Source organism: Capsicum annuum, unplaced genomic scaffold (genome assembly GCF_002878395.1).
Source record: "Capsicum annuum cultivar UCD-10X-F1 unplaced genomic scaffold, UCD10Xv1.1 ctg1491, whole genome shotgun sequence".
Lineage (NCBI taxonomy): Eukaryota > Viridiplantae > Streptophyta > Magnoliopsida > Solanales > Solanaceae > Capsicum > Capsicum annuum.
This window is the reverse complement of record NW_025820326.1, coordinates 976965-996506: the sequence shown is the minus strand read 5'-3', so window position 1 is coordinate 996506 and position 19542 is coordinate 976965. Positions and strand designations below refer to the sequence as shown.

At 33.1% G+C, this 19542-nt stretch overlaps 1 pseudogene; it reads left to right on the top strand.

Annotated features, from left to right (window-relative positions):
* Positions 1-3960: 3960 nt before the first annotated feature.
* LOC124890296 lies at positions 3961-4467 on the top strand (annotated as a pseudogene).
* Positions 4468-19542: the final 15075 nt, after the last annotated feature.

The following is a 19542-nucleotide window of genomic DNA, read 5'->3' as shown; positions in this document are numbered from 1 at the left end:
AAGGTGATTTTTGGTGCACTGTGCTATGTGGTAACCTCAGCTGTCTTAGCTAATTTTTTTGCTGCAAAATGATAGTCTGCTTATATAATTGTTTGCTAGTGATGCCATGATCTGTTAAATCAAAATTAAGGTTCTATATGATGGCTGGGCTTTAATTACTCCTTCAATCCTAATAAGTATGAAGTTATTTAGATAGCATGGAGTTTAAAATGTTGTGTTGATCACATATTTTTTTTCAGTTAAACTGAATTATAAATTGAATCATATTTAACTAACTATAGTATTTTACACGATAACTCATTGGAATCTAGAGTTTGTTCCCACAAAAATAACTGAAGAAGAAAAACTGTAATCAAAGGAGACTAAATGAACTCAGCACCTTCTAAGAAGGGCCCGAGTCTTTTTACCTCAGGAATTATAGAACAACCAATAGGGAAAATTATCGAGTTTCTCTAGTAAGCTCCTCCATTTGGTATGTTGCCGCCCCATAATATGTAATTTCAAAATGATCTTTTTGAATTTAATAGTGCATCCTTAGCCACCTGGGTAGATTTGCAACTGTTTCTTTCAATCCAAACATGGTATACCATAGCAGCAAAAATGAATCCCAGGATCACAGTCGCAGCTCTTCCGCTTCTTAGGGAAGATAGCCATTGTACCTCAGAGTCCCAGTTAGTAATCTGTCTATTTATGCCCATACAAGGAAGTAGTGTCTCCCACAAATACCTATAATAGGAGCAGTTGAAGAACAAGTGTGAACTACATTGCAAACTCAAACTAGATCAATTTTTTGTTTCTTTAAACATACAATAAGATGTAGAAATATTAGCCAAAAAAATAAACGGAAGCAGTCAATAAATTATTTCATGGTGCCTCAAGAATTCCATCATTGTTCAAACAGTAAATAAAGTGCTAATTACCTACTAATTTTAAATTTCTTCTACTCCACCAGATTCTAAACAAAGTGCCATGCAGTAAACATTGAATTAGCATCTTATCATATATTCTTTTAACAATAATGATTTCCACTTATTGACTAGAGTTATATTAACATTATGTTCAAGTGACGAGTACTCACTGCAGATAATAACTCAGTTATTAGTAAACGCTATCGATATCACCAATTCATCACTAAAATTGAAAAGAACGAGAACTAAACCAAACGAGAAACTAAAACTAGTACTGCGTACATCAATTTAAAGAATCGTCTAGTGATCAATGAAGTGAACCAAGGTTCAACTCTAAACAAAGAGCAAAAATATCAATTTAAAGCACATCAATTTTTGCGGTTCAACTACAGATTTTTCAGCACCAAGAATATTTTTAGGAGATAAAAGAAGAGTTACCTTTAGGGTCCTCAGTTGAATCATTGCATTTTCATCAGCTTTAACACACTTTGATTCATTGAAATTTAAATTGATTGATTTCTGTGATGAATCGGCCCTGACATTCATAAGGGATACATTTATTGAGACATTTTGAACCATATCTACTCACCAATTTTGATTTACAGTCGCTGGAGCACTGCCTCTGTGAAATTGGGGTTTTGAAACCCTAATTTCAAAATTGAACATGTTCTATGAGGAAATCGAAGGAACTTTTTTGAAATTTGTGTTCCTGACTTAATTTGGATTCGATTGGCGTTGAAATTATTGGATTTGGAGCTCCGCCTCTGAAAATCGCCGACGCCGGCGAAATTTTTGATCTCAAATTGGAGTTGATTGATGCCTTATTTTTTGGATCTTTTTGCTGGGGTTTGGTCGCCTGAAGGAGGCACCCCGTTTGGTGTTGAGTTTTCCCTATTTGACGGTGAGCTGCGGCGGTGCCGCCACCGCCAGAAATCGCAAACGGTGGCGCAACGTTCAAATGCAAATTTCCGACGTTTGAGGTAGTATTTTTTGGGGATTTTTGTTGGGTTAGGTTCGCGGAGGCTTGACGCACGTTTTGGCACTTGTCCGCCACTATCAAGGTTGCCGGAATATAGACTCGACCTGTTCTCTATGATATTTGCACAAACCCTAAAATTGAATTGATTTTTTGAGAAGATAATATCTAGTTTTCCTTTATTTGTTATGTTTGGGTTGGGTCATTGGGTTGGGCAGATGGGTGAGTAGTTTAAGTGGGAATTAAGTTGTGTTTTAAAAATAATTATATTTTACTTAATTCAATTTTAAACCAATCACGAGCTGTCATGTGTTAAATTAAAGCCAAATCAGATGTCTGTTAATTGGAAGGGTATTTGTGAGCCATGTAGGTGGATGGAAGGGTATTTTAGAGCCCAAAGATAGATGGAGGGTATTTTACAGCCATTTGTAGTAGTTGAAGGGTATTTCTGACCCTTTTTCGTTCATTATAATATAAATACATTTATAACACTATTATTTCATTTTATTTGGCTTTTTGAAAATGATCTTTTTATTTATTCATTTAAAAAATTATAAAAATTTAATTATATTTTCTTAATATTATCCTTAGTTTAAATAACTATAGTACTCTTCCATTCATTTGTACTTGTAACTTATTTATATAATTAATTCTATTTTTACTCGTTATTTTTGATATATCAAGAAAAATAATTTTTTAAAATTTTTTTACTTTCAATATTAATTATTTATTTCCTAAATAATTTTCAATGTTTAATACTAAGCATCAATTAAGAAGAATAATGTGGTAAAATAGTCATGTTAATTATTCTATTTTTAATGACATGTCAAGTCAAAATTGGACAAGTAAAAATAAAGATGGCTAGTCAACTGGAAGCTTTAAAGAATTATTAATAAGATTAATCATAGTGAAATACATCCATTAATTTTTTTTTAAGGAAACTGGTGTCCAAATCTTGGATAATCTTGTTGATGCTACAAAAATTTCAAAACTTGATGTTCAGATCTTGGTTCTTTTCCTCTAACTTCGACAATTTTTTAATCAAAACAAATTATTATATGAAAGATTAACAAAAATAAGTCTAGTATTTTGAAACTATTTTCTACATTTTAAAATAATTTTCACCTTAATATCCTTAGTTTATTGCAAAATAATAAAAATACCTTTTTCAATTATGTACAAGTAACAAAGTAAAAAAAAAACAATTAGTATTATTTGCATGAAATTATACTCCTATATAACATATTCATGTACTTTTAATTAGATTTGCCTTCAATTAAAGAATTATAAAACTTAATGAAACTGTAAAAGGTTTTTTTTTTTCCATTCAGCACTTTCTATTAAGTATTTTTTCATATCTAGGATTCTAATTTAAGACCTTTGATCAAGAAAGAAGTATCCACTGCATCATATCTTTTCGTAGTGTAAAAGATACTTTTATTTTGTCCTCGGATGAACGGCTAATTTTCTAGCAAATAGTTAAGCAATTTGTGGTAAATCATTTACAACCATGACCCACTAATTAAGATGATAACTGATGAAAAAATATCAATCATTAATAGTAAATTATGCAAATTACAAATTATGCCACTTTTTATATTTATTTACCTCTTATTGCGCCTGCTGAAGACACAAGCATACAATTTTTATTGCCTTTTTTTTATACGCACTACTATTTACTCTTTATTCACTTTTACTTGTCACTAATTTTCTAATTGAATTTTTATTTTTGCTTATCATTTTTGACATATCAAGAAAAGAAATTTATTTTCCTATTTACCCTTAACATTAATTATTTTTTCTCCAAATTAATTTTAAGACACAATGTAAACATCACTTAATAAAGATACGATAGTAAAATAATCATGTTATTAATTATTTTTCTTAATAAATGTGTCATCTCAATTTGTGACGAATAAAACTGAACGGAGAAAGTATTTAGCTCAATTTATTATTCTTGATTGAACGCATGTCAATAGTACTACAAAATACTAAAAGTATTTTTAAATTGCCCACTGTTCCATGTGTCAAAAAGGCAGTGGAGCCTCATCCAACATTTGTTGGTTGGACCTAACCATGATAAAATTTTCCGTGCAACATGGATCCTCTCTTGGAGAAACTCCTGCAGCAGGAGTCAAGAAGTGCAAGTATACAATTGCAAGATGGTGCTCTTGAGCAGCTACATGGTGGAAAGGGGTATATTGACATGTCAGCTGTTGATGCTGATGCTTCTTCAAAGTTTAGTGAGGCTATTACATCAAAGGATGGTTCTTTCCTTGATGCTCCAGTTTCAGGGAGCGAAAACCCAGCTGAAGATGGCCAACTAGTAATCCTAGTGGCTGGTGACAAGGCTCTGTACGATTAAGAACTACCAGCTTTTGATGTCTTGAGAAAGAAATCCTTTTTCTTGGCATAGATCGCAAAAGGAGGTAAATTGAAACTTCTTGTTAATGTGATAATGGGCAGTATGATGAATGCGTTTTTGAAAGGACTGTACTGGATGAAAAAAGTGGATTGGACCCTCATACTGTAACGATCCGAGCCGAGGCCCTGAACGTGGCATGCACCCGATACTATCGCTAATATGAGCGAACATTCTGGCATAATCACCCAAGCATACTTCTAATATAAATGAATAAAGCAGAAATAAACTAAATGAACAGTGAAGAGAAATAAGAAATATTAGTGACTTTCGATTAACATTTTATCAACAACATTTCTACAACCATGCTAATAACACAGTTTGCTATCACTACTAGCTTCTATTTATATCAAAATGTATGAACATAAACCAACAAGTTAAACACTATATCTACTTAATGACCAACAACTTAAACACTATTATCTACTCAATGTTTTCTTCTCATGCATCTATGTTATATGTATTGACAAGATTAAAACTGTATAGTTATTCAAACATGAGAAAATCACCATAGTTATTCAAACATGAGAAAATCACCGGAGGTTCGCCTTAGTTACAGCGACAATACGGACACTTATTATTCCCTCTATTCAAGTATGACTCGATCATAAAGGGGTGAATCTCAAAAATATACTCAAATTGGAGTGACTTTCAAATTTTAGCCTCAAATTAAAAAATTTTCTTAAAATTTTCTTTTTAATTTTCTCAACCCTTACTTTTTTCTTTTTTTGCTCTCAACTTATTTTTATTTCTTTTTTATTTTACATTATTTTTATTTTTTATTTTTTCTTTCATCTTTTTTTTTCTTTTTAATTTTCCCAACCCTTACTTTTTTCTTAACACCTTTCAACGTCTACTTTTATTAAAAAAAAGTTATTTTTATTTTTTTTAATTTTTTCTCGACCTTTATTTTTATTTAATCTTTTTTTTTAAATTTTTATCAACCTTTATTTTTTTCCTATTCTCTCTCAACTTCTACATTTTCATTGATTTTTGTTTTATTAATAATTTTCTTCAGTTTCTTCTTTTTCCGCATTTTTTATTATTTTTGTTCTTTTCTTCGATTTCTTCCATTCAAGTTACATCTCATGAGTAAGAGTTGACACTATCAAATTATAAAGGCAAGACTTAAGACTTCCGAACAATAAGCTACGTTTCATGGGCAAGAGTTGACAGTACTACGTTGTAGAGGCAAGACTTATGACTTTCAAACAACAAGTTATGTTTCAAGAGCAAGAGTCAACACTACCACATTGTATTTTAATTTATGAGATGATTTATAAGTCTTACCTTAGAGAAAAGACTTAGCTCAGGATCTTTCAAACAACAAATTATACCCCACGGGTAACAGTTGACTTTAGCGAGACTTAGCTCAAGAAATTTCAAATAACAAGCTACGTTTCATGGGCAAGAGTTGACAGTACTACATTGTAGAGGCAAGACTTATGACTTTCAAACAACAAGTTATGTTTCAAGAGCAAGAGTCAACACTACCACATTGTATTTTAATTTATGAGATGATTTATAAGTCTTACCTTAGAGAAAAGACTTAGCTCAGGATCTTTCAAACAACAAATTATACCCCACGGGTAACAGTTGACTTTAGCGAGACTTAGCTCAAGAAATTTCAAATAACAAGTTATGTTTCATGGGCAACAGTTGACACTAACACATTGTATTTTGATTTATGAGATGTTCTACAACTATCGTCTTTGACGCAAGACTTAGCTCAGGAACTTTCAAACAACAAATTATTCCCCACGTGCAAGATTTGACTCACTACGCTATGTTTTCATTTATGAGATGTTCTACAATTACTGTCTTAGAGGCAAGACTTAGCTCAAGGACTTTCAAACAATAAATTATGCCCCACGGGCAAGAGTAGACACTATCACATTGTATTTTGATTTATAAGTAGTTCAACAACTATTGTCTTTGAGGCAAGACTTAGCTCAGGGACTTTCAAACAACAAATTATGCCCCACGGGCAAGAGTTGACTCTACCTTATTATGTTTTCATTTATGAGATGTTCTACAACTACTATCTTAGAGGCAAGACTTAGCTCAAGGATTTTCAAACAACTAATTATACCCCACGGGCAAGAGTCGACACCACCGCATTGTATTTTAATTTATGAGATGTTCTACAACTATTGTCTTAGAGGTAAGACTTAACTAAGGGACTTTCAAACAACAAATTATGCCCCACTGGCAAGAGCTGAATCTACCATGTTATGTTTTCATTTATGAGATGTTCTACAACTATCGTCTTAGAGTCCAGACTTAGATCAGGGACTTTCAAACAATAAATTATGCCCCACGGGAAAGAGCTGAATCTACCACGTTATGTTTTCATTTATGAAATGTTCTACAACTATTATATTAGAGGTATGGCTTAGCTAAAGGAATTTCAAAAAACAAATATGCCCCAAGGGAAAGATTCGACACTACCACATTATAGTTTGATTTATGAGATATTCTACAGCTATTGTCTTAGAGGCAAGACTTATCTCAGTGACTTTCAAATAACAAATTATGCCCCACGGGCAAGTGTTGACTCTACCTTGTTATGTTTTCATTTATGAGATATTCTATTACTATTGCCTTAGAGGCAAGATTTAGCTCAAGGACTTTCAAACAACAAATTATGCCCCATGGGCAAGAGTCGACAATGACATATTGTATTTTGATTTATGAGATGTTCTACAACTATTGGCTTAGAGGCAAGACTTAGGACAGAGACTTTCAAACAACAAATTATGCCCCACGGGCAAGAGTTGACTCTACCACGTTATGTTTTCATTTATGAGATATTCTACAACTATTGGCTTAGAGGCAAAACTTAGCTCTGGGACTTTCAAACAACAAATTATGCCTCACGAGCAAGGGTCGAATCTGCCAAGTAATATTTTTATTTATGAGATGTTCTACAAATATTGTCTTAGAGGAAAGACTTAGTTCAAGGACTTTCAAACAACAACTTAGTTCAAGGACTTTCAAACAACAACTTATGCCCCACGAGCAAGATTTGACTCTACCACATTATGTTTTCATTTATGAGATGTTCTACAACTCTTGCCTTAGAGGCAAGACTTGACTCAAGGACTTTCAAACTATAAATTATGCCACACGGCAAAGAGTTAACTCTACCACGTTATATTTTCATTTATGAGATGTTCTACAACTATTGCCTTAGAGGCAAGACATAGCTCAAGGACTTTCAAACAACAAATTATGCCCCATGGGCAAGAGTCGACACTACCACATTGTATTTTGATTTATGAGATATTCTACAACTATTGTCTCAAGGCAAAACTTAGCTCAGGGACTTTTAAACAACAAATTATGCTCCAGGAGCAAGAGTTTACTGTACCACGTTATGTTATGATTTATGAGATATTCTACAACTATTGTCTCAGAGGCAAAACTTAGCTCAGGGACTTTTAAACAACAAATTATGCTCTAGGAGCAAGAGTTTACTGTACCACGTTATGTTTTCATTTATGAGATGCTCTACAACTATTGTCTTAGAGGTAAGACTTAGCCTAAGGACTTTCAAACAACAAATTATGCCCCATGGGCAAGAGTCAACACTACCACATTGTATTTTGATTTATGAGATGTTCTACAACTATTGTCTTAGTGACAAGACTTAGCTTAGGGACTTTCAAACAACAAATTATGCCCCACGGGCAAAAGTTGACTCTTCCACATTATGTTTTTGTTTATGAGATGTTCTACAACCATTGTCTTAGAGGCAATACTTAACTATCCCAAGGACTTTTCAACTACAAATTATGCCCCATGGGCAAGAATTGACTCTATTACGTTATGTTTTTATTTATGAGATGTTCTACAACTATTGCCTTAGAGGCAAGACTTAGCTCAAGGACTTTCAAACTACAAATTATGCCCCACGGGCAAGAGTTTACACTACCACGTTATGTTTTCATTTATGAGATGTTCTATAACTCTTGTCTTAGAGGCAAGACTTAATTAACTCAAGAACTTTCAAACTATAAATTATGCCCCATGGGCAAGAGTTGAGTCTACCATGTTATGTTTTCATTTATGATATGTTCTACAACTATTGCCTTAGAGGAAAGACTTAGCTCGAGTACTTTCAAACTATAAATTATGCCCCACTGGCAAGAGTAAACACTACCATGTCATGTCTTAATTTATGAGATGTTCTACAACTCTTTCCTAAGAGGCAAGACTTAGCTCAAAGACTTTCAAACTACAAATTATGCCCCACGGGCATGAGTTGACACTACCACATTATGTTTTCATTTATGGAATGTTCTACAACTCTTGCCTTAGAGAAAAGACTTAGCTCAAGGACTTTCAAATAATAAACTATGCTTCATGGGCAAGAGTTGATACTACCACATTATGCTTTTATTTATGAGATATTCTACTACTCTCATTTAGAGACACATCTTATCTCGCGGATTTTCAAAGAACTTTTTAACAACAATTCATGCCCTTAAATTTGCTTTAATGTCAAAAAATGAAGATACCTTTGCGGATTATCTAATTTTTTTATTTATTAGCAAAATATAATAGAAGTTGAGAAAAAGAAAAAAAAAACGATAAAAAAAAATAGAGAAAAACAAATTGAGAAAAGAAGGAAAGAAAAAAATAAAGATCAAGAAAAAATCAAAGAATTAAAAAAATTGAGAAAAATAAAAATGAGAGGAAAAATAAAAATAAAATTTGAGAAAAATGAGGGGAAAAAAAGAAATGAAAAAAAGCTATCAAACAAAATAGAAAAATAAAAAAAAGAGTGAGAAAAAAAAAGGCAAGAAAAAAATAAAAATTAAGGAAAAAGAGAAGAATTAAAAAAATTGAGAAAATAAAAAATGAGAGAAAAAATAAAAATAAAGTTTGAGAAATATGAGGAAAAAATAGAACTAATAAAAATAAAAGAAAAATAAAGGTTCAAGACAAATGAATTAAAAAAAGGAAAAAAAAAGAAATAGATAATGCTTAAGAAAAAGAAAAAACAGAAAAAATAAAGGTTGAAAAAAATAAATTAAAACAGGAAAATAAAATTAAAGAAAAAAATAATAAGATAGAATAATAAAATTAAAGAGAAAAATAAAATAGTGAAAATAATAAAAAAATAGAATTGTAAAATTAAAAGAAAAAATAAAAAGTAAAAAAATAAAAAATAAAATTTGTGAGACGAATAAGTATGAAAAATTTTAAAAATATATTTAAGGTTTAGAGGGGCAAAATGGTATTTGTATGATACTTAAAAAGTAAGGAAGGTAATTTTTTAAAGCCACTCATATTTGCGTCTATGACATGCAATTTCCTGTAAAGCCACTAAAATAATGGCTTGGGGCTCAAACTTTTTTGGGAGCCCAGTTTTCCTAAAAATTCTCTCTCTCTCTCTCTCTATATATATATTAATTATTTAATTTTTTAAAATGTATTGTTACATTTCAATTTCAAGAGAAATATATCATACGACAACTTACCTTACTATAACTACTTAAAATTTCAAACCTATTAAATAATTGTATAAATCTCTAATTTCACTTAAAAGCTCGAATACATTACAAAGAAATTGATGTATATGTGTAAAATTAAGGAATGTATCCAGAAGAAAGTGATTTATCTATGGTAAAATTAAGTGATGTATCTTGAAGAATGTAATGTATTTGTGTGGAATGTGATGTATCCATGTAAAATTAAGTGATGTATATGAAAGAATGTGATGAATCTGTGTGGACTAAATCAGGAGTTTTTAATAGTTTTAGGAAAAGTTGGGATAGGGAGCAATTAGCTTCAAAAGGGTTGAGATTTTATGCAACTTTTACAAAATAAAATACTCCCTCCGTTTTAAAAAGAATGACCTACTTTTCTTTTGAGTCTGTTTAAAAAAGAATGATTCCTTTTTTTTTTGGCAATACTTTAATTTCAACTTTCCACATGACATGTTTAGAACCACAAGATTAAAGGGCATTTTGGTACATTTTACACAACTTTAATTTAAGGTCACAAGATTTAAAAGTCTTCTTTATTTTCTTAAACTTTATGCCAAGTCAAAGTAGGTCATTCTTTTTGAAACGGAGGAAGTAGCTTTTGAGGGCCAATTTTCAATTTTTACTAAAAGTAAAGTTGGTTATTTAGATTTTTCAATTAAACTAAGTTATAAGATAGTTCACAATGGTAGTATATTCACATGCATTTTTAAAAATAATATCTATGTGATGATAAATTTTTTGTAAGACCCTGTAAATTGTCCTAGTCATTAGAGCTTTTAAAGCATGCCAAGAGAGGCTTAACAATTAGAAAATTTGGCTAAGTGTTGGAATTTCTTCATTTCAAAAGTGTAATACCCCGTATATTTCTAAGCTAGAAAATGAGCCATTGTTTCTACATATGAGACCTCCTATCATGTGATTCATATTTGAGTACATGACTTACAATGAGTATCCTAGTGAGAATAGAGCTTATGATGTGTTAAGCATGTTCATAAGAGTCACTTAGAGTAAGGCAAGCAAAGAGCTTTCAAATCTATCAAATTTTAGTGTTTGATTTCAAAAGGGTCATATTTGGATGAGCATAACTTGATGTATATGTGGTGTTTTGGTAGACTTAGACCTACCAAATTGTAGAGAATCGAATTAGCTTTCCAACAATACCAAATTTACCCAAATATGACACCTGAGCAAGAAATTATGGCTTTGCAAAGTGGAGTGCGTCGCCTAACCAATCGCCTAAGGATACTGGAATGGTTATGCCATTAGGTGTGCGACGCACAATCTAACTTTTTCCTTAAGTTGTATGAAGTACAGCCTAACTTAGGCGATAAGTTGTGCACCGCACAACCTAGTTTACATGATAAGTTGTGCGCTGCATATCCTATGGCCCAAGTAACGTAAACACTCCATTTTTTTTACCTAGATCATGGGTGGTGAAGTCATTTCACACCCCTAAACCGTCCCTAATCACTTCAAAATATTTTGTGAGTTATTAAACGCTCAAACTCCTCTCTCTAAACCCTAAGTAATCAGTAAGTAATTCAAAATCTCTCCTGCATTCTCAAGAACAAAAATCCAAGTGTCATCTCTCAAGAATCAAGAAGTTAAGCTCCAAATTCAAAGTTATCTACAAGAATTCTTTAAATCAAGCTTAAAGGCCCATTCTTTCAATAATTTCATAAGGTTTGTTAGATGTTGATTCTTGGGTTCCTTCCACCTAAGAAGTCCAAGAATCCTTTTCAAAATTTTAAAGTTTGTGTAATTATGAGCTTTCATGATTTATGTGAATTTAAGTTCATGATTATGTATTGTTGAAATATAATTCATGATTTACACTACAAGTTTCAAGAATTGATTCTAGTATGTGATGAATTGTGTGATGTTCATGATAAACCCTCTTCAAGTTGCAGGTTGGTTGATGTTATCATGATACTTAGGTGTAGTATTTATTGTATAACCAAAGCATGATCCCCATATGTTTGATAGAATGCTTGTGTGAAGGAAATATGGTAATTATAGCATGTTGATATGAAATCCCCAATCATGTATAAGTTTATGCATGCCAAGTGTTTATTAAAAAGCCTTAGTGAATGAATTGTGACATGTTAGCCTGAAATTCCCAATTATGTGCACTTGAATGCATGTTAAGTGTTTGGTGCATTACTTTTTGAATGAGTTATGAGACAATAGTATGCCTCCCTATATCATTACATCTTTAATATTTCTAAGTGCTTGAAGATACACTTTATTGAGTGTATGGTGAGTGATAGTCTATTGTTATGATGTTCAAGAGTGGTCATGTCTTGTGCTATTTATGTTATCGAGTCCTAAGGGTAATTATACCCGACAAATTAGCTGCTTGTCTAGAGCCAGTGTCAGTCCTTAGAACTCAGCTAGTTACAGAACATAGAAAGACTCAGTAATTTCAATATCATCTTAAGTCCAGTTCAGTATTCAGTTCAGACATCAGTAGCATTCAAGTACTCAATTCAGAACTTAGTAGTATTCTGTCAGATAACGAAATCGAGAAGTATTTCTTCAGTCTTTGCATCCAAGTGAACTCAGCTAGATCAGTCAAGTTACATGATCAGTAACAGATTCAGCTCAGTCTAGTATAATTTAAGAAAAAGAATCAGTTCAGTGTCTTTCAGTTGGGAGTAGGATTCAACACTGAGCGAAACTAGGGATAGGGGTTCACCTGTTAGAGAGGGATAAGATCCCTAAGAGCAATTCCTAAGTTCCAAAACTATGTAGCCAACATAGGTATGAGATTTCACCCGTTAAATAGGATTGACATACTCAGGTATCACCTGTTAGATAGGACTGATCTCAGGGGTCACCCGTTAGATAGGATTGACTCCATAGAAGTTGTCTTTATCCATGGAATGGTAGTGACACCCTAGCAGCTGGGGATATAGGTTGGACCCTATAAGTTAAGATTTGGGGAATGTCGGTTAGATGACTACTTCCCACAGTCTCAGTTTCAAAATCAGTCTCTGTAAAAAAAACTCAGCTCAGTAGTATAGATTTAGGACTGTTAAATACAGTTGATCATTCTCATTATAAGCAGATTCAGAGATCATCCGCTAGATAGGGTTGATCTCCAATTTAGTCAAACAGTATTAGTATCATCATATTTAGAGATCACCCGCTAGATAGGATTGATCTCAAATTCAGTTAAGCATTCTTATTATAATACAATTTAGAGATCACCCACTAGATAGGACTGATCTGAACCTCAGTATTTAGTTTTTAATATCAGTAGATTCAGTTATTCAGTATCCCAGTATTAGTAAGCTCAGATGTCAGTAAACCAGTATTCAAAACTCAGTATTCAGTGTCACTATGATTTTAGTTATGGTTTATGCATTCATGCACGTATCCTCATTTAGTATACTCAGATTATTTAGTCAGTATTATTCATGCATATGAACCCTTACATTTAGCTTTATCTCATCTAGCATACCAGTACATTCTTACGTACTGACGCATACTTTTCTGCGCTATGGTGTTTTATACAATAGGTTCAGAAGTATGAGATCCAGAGCACTCTTATTAGTTTAGATTCAGCTAGAAGCAGTAGACTTAGCAGTGAGTCCTTATAATTTGAGGATGTTCTATTATTTTATTATATTTCTAGATTTAGTATTTTAGTAGACGGAGTTAGTTGGGGGATTGTCCCATCAAGTCCTTATTCAGACAATTTAGAGGCTTTCAAAATAGATATTCAGACAGTTGCTTTAGTAATTTAATACTTTATTTAGTTGTATTTTAGTTTTGAACCTTATGGCTAGTTTCCACCAATTTTTTTCCACATTTTTATAGTATATTATACAGTGCTCAGTTATAGGTACCAGAAAAGGGTAGGTTTGTGGTTCTTCGAGATCATAAGCATCGTATAGTATCCGAGGTACCAGCCTCGGGGCGTTACAAACTTGGTATCAGAGCCTAAGGTTCAATAGTGTCCTAGGGTGTCTAAAATCTGCATCTAGTAGAGTCTTGTGCATGGGTGTGTTGTGCACCATATTTATGCACAAGAGGCTATGAGATGTTTTAGGAAGAGTTTACCTTCTTTCAAGTCTCAGATCATGTTATGAAAAGGCTCTCAAAGAAAACTATGTAGATTCTCATTTTGCTCTACTCATGTCAACCCCACCTTAATTTCAAGGTAATAGAAACAGTGAAGCTCAAACTTTTACAAATAGAGCTTTCTCAGACAGTCCCCACAGATAGTTTTGGGATAGTCTTATCTAAAATTTGAGAAGATTTTATTTCATAGGGTTAGTTGTATGAAAGGTGAAGTAGTAGGCTGGAAATAGTGTATGCAAGAATTTTAGCTTAGTAATTCAGAGTTATATGTGTTGTTGATGTAGCTATAGTGGTAATTCTCTTATTGTGAGGAAAATATAGGTTTAGAGGTGTGACATTTGAAGACTAGGATGAGGTTTATATGGTTATTGAAGGTATGGGGATATCCATGTTATGTGTTAGAATCTAAGTTTGAATCTTTGAAGGATGAGCTAATGGAAAGAGGAAAGTTAGTCAGTTCTTAAGTTGTTACATAATGTATTTGGGGCTATAGAATGGTAAGAGTTCTATCTCAGAAGAAAGGATCATTAGTAGGGATTTACACTTGTAGGTGCAACCTTTCAGGATTAGTTTAGCGTTTATGAGTATTAGTATATCCCAGGCTTTAGAGTAAATTGATTGTAGTTCAGTTCAGAGTTTAGTAAGGTGTTCACAGACTTATGATAATGGCTTAAAATTGAGATGGATAGTATAGTTGAGAGAGTGCCTAAGAAGAACTTCAGTTAAGTATAAGTTTTCAATATGAGTTAGTTTGAACAGCTTGCAATTTAAGTTTAACAGTCAAGCAGTCAAATTCAAATGGTTTGTTTCCCCATCTTTCCATCTAGTCATGCTATTAGAAATATAAGGAATGTAACTATTCCAAGATAGAACATCCTAGTAGTTGTGAGTTCAATTTAGTTCATGAATCATGCATTAGTTTCAGATCTCAGATATTCAATCACTATTCAGTTCGTAGGTGCCCTGTGCATCACCCAAACATCTCAGTAAAGTAAGTAGTCTTAGAGGGACATAGTGTCCCAAGGGGGATATACCCCATATTTCCCCGATGCTTTCATGTCTTTAACCCATTCATTTGCATGTTCAGATGTTTCTCACAAAATTAGTACTAGTTATCATTGCATATTCAGTCAAGAATTCAAAGGTTATTTCAATCAAGGATACATGCATTAGACATGCATGTTCAGTAGAAGATGTTCAGCTTATCAGTAATTTCAGTCATGCATTTATAAGTAAATATTTCATGCATCAGATATGAATGCTTAGCGTAAGAACTCAGTCACATATCCATGCATCAGGCATGTATATTCAGTAAGAGATTTCAATATATTAGTAGTTTCAGTCATATAGACACGTTTCAGATGTTCTCATTCCTTAAGTAAGTTTAGTCCATCAGTATTCTCAGTCTAGTCAGTCCCATTCGAGGATGAATGTTCCCAAGGATGAGATAATGTAAGGCCCTGTAAATTTTCCAAGTCATTAGAGCTTTTAGAGCATGCCAAGAGAGGCTTAACATTTAGAAAATTTGGCTAAGTGTTGGAATTTCTTCATTTCATAAGTGTAATACCCCTTATATTTCTAAGCTAGAAAATGAGCCATTGTTCCTACATATGAAACCTCCTAAACTGTAATTCATATTTGAGTACATGACTTACAATAAGTATCCTAGTGAGAATAGAGCTTATGATGTGCTAAGCGTGTACATCAGACTCATTTTTGAGTAAGGCAAGCTAAGAGCTTTTGAATCCATCAAGTTTTAGTGTTTGATTTCAAAAGGGTCATCTTTGAATGAGAATAACTTGATGTATATGTAGTGTTTTGGCAGATTTAGACCCACTAAATTGTAGAGAATTAAATTAGCTTTCCAACGATAACAATTTTACCAAAATTTGACACCGGGGCAAGAAGTTATGGCTTTGCAAAGTGGAGTGTGTCGCCTAACAAATCGCCTAAGGCTACTGGAATTGTTATGCCGTAAGGTGTGCGATGCACAACCTAACTTAGATGATAAGTTGTGCACTGCATAACCTAGTTTATGCGATAAGTTGTACGCCGCATATCCTATGGCTCAAGTGACGTAAACACTCTATTTTTTGACCTAGATCAAGGGTGTTAAAGTTATTTCACAACCCTAAACCATCCCTAATCACTTTAAAATGTTTTGTGAGATATTAAACGCTCAAAATCCTCTCTATAAACCCTAAGTAATCAGTAAGTAACTCAAAATCTCTCCCCCATTCTCAAGAACAAAAATTCAAGTGTCATCTCTCAAGAATCAAGAAGTTAAGCTCCAAATTCAAAGTTATCTACAAGAATTCTTTCAAGCAAGCTTAAAGGTACAATGTTTCAATAATTTCATCACCATTAATGTATGTTAGATGTTGATTCTTGGGTTCTTTCCACCTAAGAAGTCCAAGAATCCTTTTCAAAATTTTAAAGTTTGAGTATTTTTGAAATTTCATGATTTATGTGAATTTAAGTTCATGAATATGCATTGTTGAGATTTAATTCATGATTTAGACTACAAGTTTCAAAAATAGATTCTAGTATGTGATGAATTATGTGATGTTCATGATAAACCCTATTCAAGTTGCATGTTGGTTGATGAAATCATGATACTTAGGTATAGTATTTATTGTATAACCAAAGCATGATCCCCATATGTTTGATAGAATGCCTATGTGAAGGAAATAATGTCATTATAGTATGTTGACAAGTAATCCCCAATTATGCATAAGTTCATGCATGCCAAGTGTTTGTTGAAAAGCCTTAGTGAATGAATTGTGACACGTTAGCCTGAAATCCCTAATTATGTGACTTAAATGCATGATAAGTATTTGGTGCATTCCTTATTGATTGAGTTAGAGACAATAGTATGGATGACTATATCATTACATGTTTAATATTTCTAAGTGCTCAAAGAGACCCTTTATTGAGTGTATGGTAAATGATAGTCTATTGTTATGATGTTCAAGAGTGGTCATGTCTTGTACTATTTATGTTATCGAGTCCTGGGGGTAATTATACCCAACAAATTAGCTGCTTTTCTAGAGCCAGTATCAGTTTTATGATATTATCAGTTAAGCCATAATTCTTAGAACTCAGTCAGTTACAGAACATACAAAAGACTCAGTAATCTCAATTTCATCCTAAGTCTAGTTCAGTATTCAGTTCAGACCTCAATAGCATTCAAGTACTCAATTCAAAACTTAGTAGTATTAAGTCAAATAACGAAATCCAGTAGTATTTTATCAATCTTTGGATCCAAGTGAACTCAGCTAGATCAGTCAAGTAACACGATCAGTAATAGATTTAGCTCAGTCTAGGTCAGTTTAGGAAAAAGAATCAGTTCAATGTCTTTCAGTTAAGAGTAGGATTCAGCACCAAACAAACCTAGGGATGAGAGCTCACCCATTAGAGAGAAATGAGATCCCTAGGAGCAATCCCTAAGTTCCATAACTACATAGCCAGCGTAGGTATAATATGTCACCCGTTAGATAGGACTGACATACTCAGGGATCACCTGTTGGATAGGACTGATCTCAGGGGTCAACCATTAGATAGGACTGACTCCATAAAAGTTGTATTTACCCGTGACACGATACTGACAGTCTATAAGTTGGGGTTATAGGTTGGACCCCACAAGTTAAGTTTTGGGGCATATCAGTTTGATGACTACTTCCTACAGTCTCAGTTTCAGAATTAGTCTCAGTAAAAGAACGCAGCTCAGTAGTACAAATTTAGGACTGTTAGATGCAATCGATCATTCTCATTATTAGTAGATTCAGATATCACCCGCTAGATAGGATTGATCTCTAATTTAGTCAAACAGTATCAGTATTATCAGATTTTGAGATCACCCGCTAGATAGGACTGATCTCAAACTAAGTCAAATCATCTTCATTATCAATATATTCAGAGATCACCCTATAGATAGGACTGATCTCAAATTCAGTTAATCATTCTCATTATAATATAATTCAGAGATCACCCACTAGATAGAACTGATCTCAACCTCAGTATTCAGTTATTAATATTAGTAGATTTAGTTATTCGGTATCCAAGTATTAGTAAGCTCAAATGTCAGTAAAGCAGCATTCGAAACCTAGTGTTCAGTGTCACTATGATTTTAGTTATGGTTTATGTATTTATGCACGTATCTTCATTTAGTAGACTAAGATTATTTAGTCATTATTGTTTATGCATATGAACCCTTGTATTTAGCCTTACCTCATCTAGCATACCAGTACATTCTTACGTACTGACATATATTTTTTTGTGCTATGGTGTTTTATACCATAGGTTCAGAAGCACGAGATCCAAAGCACTCTTAGCAATTCAGATTCAGCCAGAAGCAGTAGACTTAGCAGTGAGTCCTCATCATTCGAGGATGTTCTATTATTTCATTATATTTCTAGTTCAGTATTTAGTAGACGAAGTTAGTTGGGGGATTATCCCATCAACTCCTTATTCAGACAATTTATAGGCTTTCAGACTAGATGTTTAGACAGTTGCTTTAGTATTTTGGTACTTTATTCAATTGTATTTTAGTTTTGAACCTTATGGCAATTTTCTGCCAGTTTTGTTTTCGTATTTTTATAGTATGTTATGCAGTGCTCAGTTATAGGTACCAGAAAAGGATTTGCTTATGGTCCTTTGGGATTATAAGCACCGTGTAGCATTTAGGGTACCAGACTCGGGGTGTTATATTTTTTGAATAGTTTACAATGAGATACACGTATGGTGTATGAAATGCACATAAGATGCATGTATTTAGCCTGAGATGTACGTTTGTCACACGAGATACACATAAGCTAATTTTATTTAATATGCTGGCTTTAGGTCTCCAAATTCATTGAGCCATCCCTTTCTTTATTCATCCACTATTTGATGCACATGTTGAGGAAGATATGAGTCATGAGGGAACCACCCAGATGTGATCCATTCTAGGTTGAAATAGCTATAGGCATATATGACAGTCCTTCTCTTGCCCAGGAAATAGTTACTAGGGGATTGAATTCACACTTAGTGGACTATAATTCACGACCTCATTCTCCTCAAAGACCTCACTTGACACATGCTTTGAAAATAAAACTGCAATGTTCTTGGGGTCAGAAGCCTGTGGGGAGGATCAAGAAAACATTATTGTCAAGGCTATTTTCTCGATTTCGATATGTGAACCTCATGTAGATGAAAAATTGAATGAGAGAAAAGAAAGCTAACAATACCCCTAAATAATTGAGATTGGCAGTATTAGTTGATACGTGGAGCTTGTATTGTATGAATTTTGAGTTGTACCAGATGGTGCTTTTTCCAGAGATACGAGAAATAAAAATCTTATACAAACTAGGTAAATTTTAGTACTAGAGCTCTTCATTGATGCCATGATAAATAGAAGGAGTAGTAGTAGCAGTATAGAGAAGGAAGGATATGGAGGAGGACGAGTATGAGGAGTATGGAGGAGGAGGAAGAGGAATAATAATTGATTTAATGCACTTACAAGAAATACTAAAGGCTTTGGACTTTCTGATATTTGTAAGTTTGTTATAATTATTCTACATTATTTATTGTTTGGCTTTGTTTTTTCGAAATGTGCACAACTCTTAGTTTCTTCTATTAAGTGTTTTTCCTATACAATAGGTTAACTAG